This window comes from Pan troglodytes, chromosome 2 (genome assembly GCF_028858775.2).
Source record: "Pan troglodytes isolate AG18354 chromosome 2, NHGRI_mPanTro3-v2.0_pri, whole genome shotgun sequence".
Lineage (NCBI taxonomy): Eukaryota > Metazoa > Chordata > Mammalia > Primates > Hominidae > Pan > Pan troglodytes.
The window spans coordinates 59,810,021-59,823,509 of record NC_086015.1 but is presented as its reverse complement, the minus strand read 5'-3'; the positions used below and the strand labels follow the sequence as shown (position 1 = coordinate 59,823,509).

General features: G+C 40.0%; 1 protein-coding gene across 16 annotated transcripts in view; it reads left to right on the top strand.

Annotated features, from left to right (window-relative positions):
- The window catches only part of ERC2 (ELKS/RAB6-interacting/CAST family member 2), a 965,515-nt gene that overhangs the window by 676,932 nt on the left and 275,094 nt on the right, over nucleotides 1-13,489 (top strand). The window lies entirely within an intron of this gene.

Genomic DNA, 13,489 nt, shown 5'->3' with positions numbered 1-13,489 from the left:
TTAAAAAAAGCTGTGTTTTGCTTATTAGTCAGTGGAAAATCTATATGACTAAAATATGTTTAAATGTAAGCTGGCTAATATAACAGGCTCAGGGAAGGAAAATAGACCATTTGAAGCAAATCAACCATTTATTTCATATGTATTACCTAAGAAAAAAGAAAACATTGAAGCAAAGTGAAAATGACATGATGGTCCATTTCAAACATTTGGTAAATGTAATGTAAATGAATCCTGTACAGTGATTCTGTGAATTCAGCCAAACCATCAGAACCAACTTTAAGGACCTCATGACAACTGTGAGTTTAACAAAGTTTTGCAAAATTATGGTGTTAATTTTCTGGAAGGTAACAACTATAAATAAGGATGTATTATTTTGTCAAAGAAATGATCCATAAGCAGAAGAAAGCTTGTCTGGGTATAATGTTGACTAACATATAACTTGTTTAGAAGGAGTTATCCCCAAAGAGAAAGACAAAATGCGTATGCTTTCACACAGGTATGAAAGCTATTTGTACCAAGAAAAAGCATATTTTGACATACATCTCTTGTATTTTTTACTTTTATGAGATAAACATAATTCATTGTTTTCCAAAAAGGACTTGAAGTAAGTTACAATTAAAACCAAGTCTTCACATGTGTGCACACATGGACACATAAAACATGATTAATACAACTAAAAATGGAAAATAAAAGCCATGAAAACCTGAGGAAATAATTCCTCTAGCCACAAAGTCCATTATAATTACTATGACTGATCATCAAGTTTGGCCCTGAACTCCCTGGCAGCCAGAGCAAAAAGGGAAACAGGATAAAAGTTGTATCATTCTTGTTATTAGAAAGGAGGAAACAGATTAGTTTCTAGAGATAAAGATTTTCCTGGCACCAGATAGCAAAAGGAGTTTCTTATGTGTGATTTTCTATAGATAATGGATAATTCCTTTGACAGCCCTTTCCAGCAAATGCAGATGTGGTTTTCATATCACTGTCTCCTACAATGACTCCCAATAAAAGAGAGTGCCATAACATTAAAGTGCAACTCAGAGAAGGGACATTTTGTCAAAGTACTAGTTTTTATTTCCATATTGTGAAAGGTACATGGTTTTGCTTTTAATGCTTATTTTAAAGGTCCAGAAAGAAATTCTAATCTGTGTGCCTATGTTGCAGAGATCTGGCACTATTTCTATATCTAGGCAATTACACAGGGATTTTACTTGAACACATCCAAATTTTTAAAATTTCCACTCACCATCATCTTTTAAATTTCATGAAAGCCTCGAGCTACCATTCAAGTTTTTCTATTGCTCTCTCTCTCTCTGTTCATTAGTGACGTACTGAGGTTTTAAGTAACTTGATTAGGTGTAGACGGGGGCCCTAAATAATACGATTTTTCATAGGAAGTGAAGTGTTATCCCTTTTAACAGATTCAGTGTAAATTATTTCTGCTTTATCTAGGCTCTTTTGTTTTTAATTTTAATTTTCTTATTAACAATGCAATCTGCTATTATATTTATATCATCAATATGTCAAAATAACATGAGTTGTGAAATAATCAAAACAACTCTTTTTTAAGTCTCCCACTGCCCCTCTAAACTTTAAACAGTGAAAGAAACCTTCCCTATAGCACTGAATAAAAACTTTGCAGAACCAGTATCTTTTCTGCTTACTCTTAGGCAAAAACAGTCCTGCAGTGACTATAAGTCACAGACATTCTGTAATTAGAATGTTCACCTGGCTTTTTTGATCAGCAAATAACCATCAACCTCAACACATTCAAAAGGGGATGTTAATGACTGGTTAAATCTATTTGCTTAGAAGGCTAAACCAGGAGTTCTCACCTTTTTGTGTTTATAGCATTCTTTCAATTTCTATTATTAAAAATATTTGCAGAGTACCTTGAAAGAATTAAATTGCATCTACATCAGGAAGCTAAGGCAGGAGAATCCCTTAAACCTGGGAGGCGGAGTTTGCAGTGAGCAGAGATTGCGCTGCACTCCAGCCTAGATGACAGAGGAAGACTCTGTCTCAAAATAAAATAAAATAAAATAAAATAAGTAAATAAATTGCATCCACAGTTATCTTAGCACAAATATTGCTATTTGGACCAATCTATATACTCCCCAGGGCTCAGGGTTATAGCATCACCAGGCATGGTTCACCCGTTGTCAGGAAACACAATAATTTCTGCTGGTGCTGACTTGACATTTGTCTTCCCTCTCTCATTTCTTAGTTGCTAAAAATGACACTGTACTCTACACCCAGAATCCACCAGCTCTCTATTCCCTGGAAGACATGGTGGTCCTTAATGGAATAGAGCCTCATTTGTGGCTATTGAAGTGCTGCCAAGGACTTGGTTTCACCTTCTTAGCTTTGGGAAATTCATGCACATTCATTTGTTCTACGTTTTGGGAAATAATAAATGGAAAAGTTGTCCGGGATCCAGATTGCATTGAGGTGCTTAATTTTATTCACCTTTCCATTACTATTGTTGGTCATTGCATATTCACCTTCACATTTCATTGCTACATTCCATAGACAACAAATGGAAATCAAAAGGAAGTTCTTTAAACAAATGTTTATTGAAGGCCTATTGTGAACTGAGCACAGGGGCTGGTGATTAGGTGTAAGAAGGGAAGTGATCTGCTCTCTTAATTTTAGCAGAAAAATAAACATTTGTCAACAATAAAATTATATATTAATAAGATAATGGCTTTTAAATGCCTAGCTTCGAGAGCTAGGCACACAGTGACTTTTAAATGCCTAGCTTCGAGAGCTAAACAATACCTTTCTCCACCCTCTGCCTTCTTGCCTGTTCCCATTATTGGAAAGGTTAGGGGTTTCTTTTCTAATTTTTCAGTTTTGCTGAGTTAGCAAAGTCAGTGCAATTTACCCAGTCTTAACCTCAAAGATTGCAAAGGGGAGCTGGTGAAATATTGCACAAGCCTAGCTTTGGTTTAGCCATGAATTATGCATTGTGTACTTAGACTATTATAGTCTGTTATAGTCTGTTTATCTGTTGACTTCCACCAAGATTTAGGGGTTTGTTGTACTTAATAACTTGCTTTATTTTGTTTGACATGTATTTTATGTCCTCCATGTGCATGAATACATAAGATACACAGTCGTGGGTGAGGGTCTGGAGAGAAAGCCCAGCCTTGAAAGATTAACTTTGAGAACTCTGGAGTAAAAATGTTCACATACTCCTTACTCTTGCAGAGTGCTAATCAATAGGAAGGTGGATCAGATTTTTCCATGTTTTTTCCCCACTAGAATACAAAACAGTTAAATAAAGGGCAGAAAAATGAATCTGGATTCCTTGTATCTCTGAATTTTTGTTCTTAAAGCTGGTTCTTAAATTAAAAAGATGTCAAAAGACATTTAATTCATTCAGTATTGACCACAAATAAGAATTTCACTGTTTTTGACTATACTCTAATTTTTCATTCAAGTCCTATATTCAAAATTGTGCCTGATGGGTTAATATGGATTTTTGCATGTCTTGAAAATAAAAGCAGTTTTATGAAGATTATAAGATTATGAGATGACATTTGATTTTAGCTTGACCTAAAAACATCTCAGACATTTCTCAGCATACATGTGTTTGCGTTTTAGAATTCTGAAGCTGTTAAAGGACAAAAACAAAGTGGAAAAACATAGTAAGATTTTCATATTTAATATAGTTCATTACGTGTCTGCTGTTTTATATATATATACTTATATATATACACATACATATTTCCACATACATAGAGATATGTACCTATCTTTTATGTCTGTTTACAGTTAGCAATTATTTCTGGACTTTTAAAAACTTACTTTCTCATTTCCATTCTGTTTTCTTTTTTGGAATTTAAATGATCTTTATCAAAACAGAGATCTCTGCCTCTAAAGGCTCTCCAAGTGGAATTAACTGTTTACCCAGCCCCAATTTTCATTTACTTCCTCTTCCCACCACAAGTGCTTGTGTTATCTAGAACAAAATCTCTTTCCCCATATTTAGTCACAAAGAATTACATGAATGCCTAAAATAAACACTATTTAATTTGTGTAACTCCCTGCAATTTTAAACAGTTCTCCTTGAGTCTCATGATGACCCTGGTTGACAAGAAGAGGAAGCTGAGGCCCAGGTGGGTTACCCACCCCTGCCCAAACTCACACCCATCAGGAATGGAGGATTCCACCTTTTGAAGTGAACTTGGTCTTTTGACTCCAGAGCCGATGCTCTTTGCTGAGCTCTGTATTGCCTTTGAGTCGAAAACCAGGAATGAAACAAGCGTTCCTTGAATGTTTACCATTCATTCAATGAACATTTATGTACTATGTGCCAGACATACGGTAGGCATGGCTGCTGTCCACTGATAAATGAAAGACATTAGTCCCAAGCTTCACTGAATTCACAGTCTGGCTGGGGGATGGGCCATTGTCTGGGTTGGGTTTCCCCAGAAGTTGGCCTTCAGACAAGGATTTGAATACAAGTAGCTTATCTGGAGGTGGGGGATAGTAGGGTTGTTATTCACCCTCCATTTTCCTTCCACTGTTATCTGAGGGATGCTCTTAGGAGCATTAACTTCTGGTGCTCCTGGCCTGTATGTGCAGGGCATGCCAAGAAGAAGCCCACAAGTAGAATTGCTGGTGTCAACGGTAGGACTCTGTTGACAAGTTCTGTGCTATTGAGTGCTGACGGGATGAGGGTGAGGCACTGGCCAGGGCTGCTAAAGCAGGGAATGAGATCTTGACTATGATTACTGTATTGTGGGGGGCTACAGGAGAATAGAGGGGCCCTCGGGGAAGCGCTTCCAGAGAAACTGGCAGCTCCCTAACACCTGCAAGGAAGCAGAAGTAGCCCAATGAAGGCCGTGAGGGAGGTGCTCTAGGCAGAAGGAACTCTAAGAAGTTCCATATGGCTGGAGCGTGTTGAGAGATGAGCAAGGTAAAGCAATCAGAGGTCAGCTCCCCAAAGCCCCAAAAGCTACAAAGAAGTTGGACTTTATCCTGCAGGGAGTAAAGAATCATGAAAAGATTTCAAGTGAGAGTGTATCAGGATCAGGTTCATGTTTGGGGAAGAGCCTTTAGACTTCAGTTCAAAGAATGGAGGGAAGGACTGACAGTTGGAGACAGGAAACCCAGTTAAGAGTATGCTGCAGTAATCCAGGCCTGTGAGGCTAAGTCATGGCCTTACATCTGTCCAATAGAACAGCCTCTTTTCAGGCTGACATTTCCCAACAGTGTCAATGCTGGCTGCCAAATCACATCACATTGATGCCAAAAAGTCCCCTGGCCTTGTCAAGGGATGTAGATGATGGCTCTGGAGCTCTTCTGCCTTTTTGTATCACTAGTAGGCTTATTACCCTCTATGTTTGCTTAAATAGGAAAGTTCATTTAAAGTTTCTGTTTCTTTCTGTAGTGCCTTTCTCTTCCAGCATACCATGTGACTTCTTCTCAGACCAATTGTTTGGGGGAAATGATAGCAATTGTACCTGACATAACCCCACAAAATGCCATTATTCTTCCTTTTGCACATGAAGTATTTTCTTTCATTTGCACTTAATGGTTTCTTTAAATTAGATTATGTATTGGGTTTCTTGTCTGCATTGGTAATCTCTCTATGCATCAGTGTTGTCTTTTTAGCTTGAAATTTGCTAAGAGACTTGGGATCTTATCTTGAAAATTGCTAAGAGACTTGGGATCTTATCTGTGTAAATCTCATGGAGTAGTAGCAAGCACAGAAAGGTGCTGCCTAAACAAGGCTGATGGTGTTGATACTTTGCTTTCAGCATCTCTGGCCACTTAGAAGACTCTCAGCTTCCCTATGGACTTGGAAAAAACACGGCATCCATGGCCCTAGGAAGCAGTAAAGAAAGTCTCTCTTTTAGGGGGTTCTGCTTTTCTGCCTTTTTGCAGGACAGTCACAGTGGATCATGCATTATAGGATAAAATTGGCGGGGGACATCTGCAAATATTAAGCCTTAGGCTGGTATATTCAGGCAGTGAAATGTTCTAGAACAATGAGCATGAACTATTGTAACATGACGACAAAGATGAATCTCACTAACATGCTGAGAGAGAAAGAAACAATAAAGGAGAGGACATTTGATCCCATAAAGTCTGAATTGGAAAAACTAGTCTGTGGTGTTAGAGAACTCGTGACTGGTTACCCTTTTGGGAGGTGACTGGGAAGCTACACAAGAAGGCTTTGGGTGCTGGTTATGTTCTAGTTTTGGAGAAGGGCACTGGTTACACATGTATGAGCACTTTGTGAAAATTCATGGAGCTATCCGTTTATGATGTGTGAAATGTTCTGTATGCATGTTATCCCTCAATAAATAAGCTTATTTTAAAAAATAAATAAAAATAGAACTGTAGGCCACCAGAACTGAACAGAGCTGGCCTTCAATGGCCATCACCTCCAGCCTGTTTATGTTGACATCTGGGAAACCAAGACCTTGGGGAGAGGTAGGGTGTGTTCAAAGACCGTCAGCTGACCAACCAGCTGCAGAATTGTTGCAGTACCCAAAGGGACCCTCTCCTAGGCCATTGCTGCCTCTATATCATCCGAATTATATGCTTGACTCAGTGTATCCAGGTAAGAATTGAGGAATGGGGCTGAATTCTTAAGGAAAGATTCACAGGACAAAAAGATCAAGGTCTTTTTATGCTGTGGTTTTGGTTTTGAATTGCCTGTTGTCCTCCCATTGTAGCTGATGATCATTCTCTTGGGGAGAGACAGGGGAGAGTTCATAGGCCCTTTCCTAGCACATGGCCAGGACTCGAGATACCCTTTGCAGAGTGGCTCCTGCTGTGGTCAAGGAATGCAACTAGCTGTCCAGTGTTTAAAGAACTCTGAGATTATCAGGGGAGATTCTGGGCCATGTTTTAAGTCAGACATGTAGCTCTTCATCCCAATTGGAACTGGCCCAAGCCCTGCCACATACTCCTTAGCTTTCAGATGAGAGAAGAGAGGTGATAACAACACTTGGCCTAAACAGTAATTAAGGTGAATGAGTTTAACTGGTTCTGTGAGGGATTAGTTAAAAATCTCCTCTCCCTTTTAGTATGTCTAATTCGGAAGATTCTGGAACCACTGGGTCATTTTATGTGGATTACTTAAGAAAAGATTGTGAGGATAAATTTGCTACTGGCTTCTTAGTCAATAATACTATGGCCTGGGTACACATCAAAAATCTCTAACCATCCAAGAGGTGGCTTCCAGGACATGGATTTCTTCTTATTAGGGACTAATAGTTCCCAGGAATTAGAAAGCCCATGTGTTTCAGAAGGATGCTACTTCTTTGGGCTTGAGATATGATATCTTCTGGAGAATTTGACTTTGAAGCTGTTTTCAGCCTGTGGGAGTAGTATTATCAGATATGGAGTGGTAAATTTTCTCTGGTGAGTTCTGATGGATCAATAGGGATCTGTTTTGGGTCTTTGTAGATTTACTGGAGAGAAGAATGCTTCTTATATCCCTTGTTCCTATTTCCCATTTAAAATAAAATAAAATGGAGTGTTAGTAACTAAAAGCTCTAAAGAGGTAAAATATATGAAAAGTTACTAGTGAAAAATCCTGCCATATAAGAAATAATTGAGATGCCATGTCTAGCCCTGTATCTGAATGGAGATCACATACTGGGCTTAACCAACATATTTTTCATAACAACCCTACTAGGTATTAATAAATAAATACCATTCTTTTTTATTTTTGAGGCAGGGTCTCACTCTGTTACCCAGGCTGGAGTGCAGTGGCAGGATCACAACTTTCCACATCTTCCAACTCCCTGGGCTCAAGCTATCCTCCTGCCTCAGCTTCCCTAGTAGCTGGGACTACAGGCGCGCACCACAACACCCAGCTAATTTTTGTATTTTTGGTAGAGACAGGGTTTCACCATATTTCCTGGGCTGGTCTCAAATTCCCGGGCTTAAGCCATCCACCCACCTTGGCTCCCAAAGTGCTAGGATTACAGGTGTGAGCCATCGCCCCCCAGCCGACACATACTATTTTTATTCTTTTCTTACAGATGAGTAAGTTGATGCTCAAGGACACCAATTACCTTGCCTAAGATTGTGCAGATAGTAATTAGGAAAGCTGGTATTAAAACTAGGTCCTATCTGTCCCACAGTTCATAATGCAGCCATATATATTTCAGGGCAAGGACTTGTAGTAGTATAGTTCTTCCTGTGAAGTACTGGGAGTGACCTTTCTAAGGGCTGGGGCACTAGCTGAGTAGACCTTTCCTTTTGAACACAGGCCAGGGGACATTTTTTCATTACTCACCACCTTGAGGGAGATGCTATCATTGTCCTTGGGTAGAGCTCACTCAACTCATCCTCCATTCCAGCCATGGCCAAAACCTGGAGCCAATACTCCAGGGGCCTCTGACTTAGATGTATACATTTAGAATGGCAATGCAGTCAAGAACCTGAACTTTGGAGTTGACGGAGTTGGGTTTATGTGAGTTTTACCTTTCCAAGCCTCAGTTTATTCATCTGTTAAATGGGGATAATAATAGTATGTACCCAGTACAATAGGCCTATTGGGAAGGTGAAATGAAACATTTATGTAAAGTACTTGGCACAGTGCTTGGTTCATAGTAAGTGTCACAACACTGTAGATACAATTATATATAATTAGCAGTGGTAACAAGGGAGCCTCATGTACACACCTGCACACACAGGTACACACATGGAATTAATTGTGAGGCTTGACTCTAGTATGGAGACCCAGAGATCAGACTTTTTTGTTCCTCTGTAATGAGCTCAATGGGCATGGCCCTTGGCATCAAGTCAGCATTTGAATAATTTCCATGGCATTAGATTCAGTGGGTAGAAAGCTCTATAATATTTTCTAAAATATATAGTTAAGCCATGCTTTGGTTTTCTCAAAAGAACTCCCTACCCCTCTGCCCCATTACATGTACACATTCCACAGAAGGACAGTACTTGGCTCATTTTTAATCAGATTTGCAAAGGAAAAGATAATTGTTCTACTGTATGCTGGCATATTGCAAGCTATGTGTGACATACTATGTAGAGTTTAATTCAAATGACGAATTGAAAAAAAATCCCACATCTAAAACAGATGTACAGGCATGATCCATAAGTGGTAGTCAATTCACAAATTAAGAAAATAAGTGAAAGGATAAATGCACATTTCAAGATCTAAGTCTTTGTTCAATATGTTAAACACATGGCCAATTTCAAAGTCCCTGTAACCACCGAGTTGGAACACAACCCACTCAGAAGTAGCTGGCATCTTACAGGAAAGGATTAGAATTCCTTATGACCTTGATGTGTTAAAGAAGTTATCAGTAACAATTATTTGAACTCAGTGGGGCAGGAGAAAAGACAAACTGTGAGCTGAAGATGGTGCAGAGCTGGCTTAGTATAGATCTAGTCAAGAGAATCAACCCCAAGTAGAGGCATTGCTGAAAAGTCAAAGGCACTTCCGGGCAGCATGAATGAGAAGATGTGGACAGCACAAGCCTCAAGAGGCAGCCCTTGCTGGCTTTTCATTGGCATGAGCAGAGCACCCTGCATTGCCATGTGAGGTCCTCAGTGTGGGGGAGAGTTGAGGTTGAGGAATGCAGGGCATTGGAGAGTTGGACAAAGAGGGAAGATAGTGGCATAGTAAGGACCATGATAACCACCTATTGCCCATGGATGCAGAAAGAAGAAACAGGCTCAAAATTACAGCAAGGGATGGAGGTTAGCTAAAAGAAGGAACTGAGAGAAGTGATGGCAGAAACCTTGAAACCTTATGAGTTCAACAGCATCTGTTTTCTGAAATAATTTGAAATGGGACTTAGTGAGAAATCAAAGGATGGTGCTGGTTAATTTGTCAAACCCATATTTACCGTCTCAATACTCAAAGGCTAAGCAGGAAGATTAAGACAAAGACTTCTGATCTGGACCTATTTTTAGGTTTTCCTTGTGTACCCTGAATTATCTTGCCTTCGGGTAATTCTTTCAGTCATTCCCTTTGGGTCAAATGTCCTTCAAGGCCTACATCTAATGATGTCTTTTGCAAGAAGTCTTTCCTGAAGCTGGAAGTATCCTTTGCCCTTTCCGAACCCTCCACAGTATTGAACCATGATGTCCTTCCTTCCTTCGTGAGGCTTTCTATCATGAATCTTCGGTTATGCCTTTAAATGTCTTTCTTATCTCCTCTGCTCTCCTTAAGGCCAGAATTACCACACATATTAGGGGGTAAGTAATATAATGGATGCATAAATGAGCAACCATTTGTTTTGTTGGCATTTGTGGAAACTCTAGCTTTGGCAGCAACTTCCATCCAGCACATGCAAAGAACTAACTCCTGACAAACTCCAAGAGACAAAGGCATGTCTCCCAGTTGGCTTCATGTAGATGGTAATTGAAGCACAATTTGAAAATTAAGATTTCAGCTACATTATAGTGATTTGTGCAGACTTATTAAGAAGAATACACAAAACCTAGAAAAATGGGGTGGGTGTGGGATTAGTAGATGACAAAACATAAAGGAAGAAGAAAGATCTCTAAACTGTTCACGTTAAGAGACGTACTCAAAACACTGGGCAAACCATGTTGAGGCTGTTTTACCTACAGGCATAATTTATGAGCTCCTATAAAGAATTTCAAAGTCACAAGGTCATGTTGTTGATATGACTGGTTTGGGTCCTATGACCTCACTAGGCAGCCTTTTTTACACAGTCCCCTAAATTGGTAACCAAAATCAAGAAACTTGATAAGTCCTATAGAAACTCTCTTGAAGCTCTCTCTTTTTTAGAAAAGATGGAAAATGATGAACTTCTGGCATTTCTGTAGATATTAAATCTCCTATAAAATGAATTACCTTTGTTTCTCTCACAGTCTTCATTCCATCATTGTGTGGAGGTATAGGGGAAAAAAAATCACAAAGATAGAGAAGACAAATTGAGGTTTTGTAAAGCAAAACAAACAAACAAACAAAAACAAAACAAAAGACAAAGAATTTTGCCTCTTTTTACATAAGTAAACTGTGAGAAATTATTCCTAAAAAGCCTTAGCCCATTTCTGTCTGTTCAAACATAATTTCATCTACTATAACAAGTACCCCTTCCCCTTCTAGAATGAAAATGTCCTAGTTTAAGGTAATATCTTAGTCATCTGAAATTACTTTTTAGAAATTTTATATTTAAAAACATTAATCTGGTAACCTGTAGAGTAGTTAGGGGTGAAAGATAGAGAGATGTCATGGAAGCCAATACCATTTTAGATATTCCACAGCTAACCCTGGTTTCTTGGTTATTGTCCCGTCCTTTTAAAGCCACCTTTGGCTTTCAGTGTTGGGACCTTGCCTTGGGGATGGGTGTTTGGTGATCCTCACGTTATCACCTGTTGGGGCAAGTGATGAGACTTTGTCACCCAAGGCAGTTGACTATTTTTTTTCTATATTCTCAAGGATGGGCATTCTCCAGCCTCAGTAAGCCCAAATGATCGGCACATCAAGACCATACCATCAATCTCTCTGAATTTACCTTATGGATAATAATATTTTTAAATGGCAGCAGCAGGAAAGTTTTTTATTTTAGGGCTGTCATTCTAGAGTAAAGAGTGAAATATTTTAAAAGTAAATCCACATTTTTCATTTCTTGAGATTGAATCAATTCAGTGCTAGTAAATGTAACAATGACAGGTGGACTGTTGGATTCAGAGAAATAACATTTGTTCAGAGAGTAGTTTAAAAAATAACAATCTAGGCACATTGCTGAGTGCTTACCTTAGACCTTACCTTAGCCCTGTGATCTTGGTACTACAAGTATTTGCTTCTTTTTATTAATGGAGAAACTGAGGCCCAGGCTGGTTACTGGGCCAGGGAGTGGCTAAGCTGGCACTTGAGTCCAGGCAGTCAGCCTGCCGAGCCCATGCACCTTAGTACTGTGCACACTTCCTCCAGGTGAAGGGCAGGCATTTGTAAAAACCTAAATTATTCATTTCAGGCTTCGGTAAGTATTCCTTGCATCCTTCCAGGGAGCATTTGGTGAGAATTATTAGATGATGTGGGTGAAATGCACACCTCCGGGGACAACTGTAAGGAAAGTGCCCCATTCTGTGGCACTTCCTGCTGTGGCTGGCCACACCAGCTGTTTCCGGCTCTGGAGTCAGAGGTGTGAATTCTGGCTCTGCTATTTACCATCTGTTGAATGTCACTGTATTCTTTTGTAAAATGGGAGTCATTGCAAATATTCACTGTGATAATAAAACCTACACATTTATTTGTCAAATACTAATTTGATGCCTCTGCTATTTAAACTGTCAGTGGCTATTTCCAAGCTGGAAGGTGATTTGACCTGATTTTCATCTTGAGAAGATGATCCTGGCTGAATGTGGGGGAGAGGGGGAAGCTTACAGAGGGTAGGAAAAGGAGAGTCTGTCATATTGTCAGTTGGCCTTGCTTAACACCCTCTTCATGGTAGTGATATGATCCTTGCTCCCTATTCCATTTTCCCTGGTGTTCTTTTGTTTGCTTGTTTTTATTTTCTTACTGCTGTGTTCCCAGCACTTAAAATAGTTCTTGGAACATAGGAGGGACTCTGTATTTGTCGAGTAAATAGATCAAAGTAGGATAGCCAGTAAGGAACTTGTTGGGGTTGTAACATATAAGGTGATGGCAGCCTGCCCTGTGAAATGGAGAGACGGGTACTGATTCAAGGCAAAGAAATGGAGTGAACCTGGTGGATAGGAAACAGGATTTCTGGTCAGATTAAATGACCAGATGATGGTGCTTTTTGCTGAAATGCAAAAGGATGCAGGGGGAAGAGGTGAGGGTATGGGGACTTGGGATAAGCAGAAAAGCTAATGGGACTTAGCAATCCAAAGTACCCAGGAAAATGCTAGCATCACCCTGTAGGTAAGACCCCTGTGGTCTTTGATGACAGCAAGAATGTCGGCCTGACACATGCAGAACCTTCTCAGTGGGCTGTCTCTCCTGCACAGGTGGAAAGGAAAAGAATTCCAGCCAAGGTGTGAGAAAGCCTGAGTGTCTCAGAGCACACAGTGGGAACCAATGTGAGATGCCCCTGGCAGATATCTGTGTGGTACACCCTGGTGGGAGAGGAGTGGTAAAATGTCCCCTCAGATCCCCTTCTCTCTACAACTCCATCGTTCCCAACCCACAGGGAAACAACGTGGAGTTAAGGAAGGTTCTCACAGGCTGCTTTTCCATTCTGGTTCTTCATACTTTATATCCCTCTTCCTTTTCCTTTTTTTTTTTTTTTTTTCCTGTGAGGCTGAGTTTTGCTCTTGTTGCCCAGGCGGGAGTGTAGTAGGGCGATCTCGGCTCACTGCAACCTCCGCATCCTGGGTTCAATCGATTCTCCTGCCTTTGCCTCCTGGGTAGCTGGGATTACAGGCGCCGGCCACAGCACCCAGCTAATTTTTTGTATTTTTAGTAGAGACAGGGTTTCACCTGTTGGCCAGGATGGTCTTGAACTCCTGACCTCAGGTGATCCACCCCCCTCGGCCTCCCAAAGTGCTG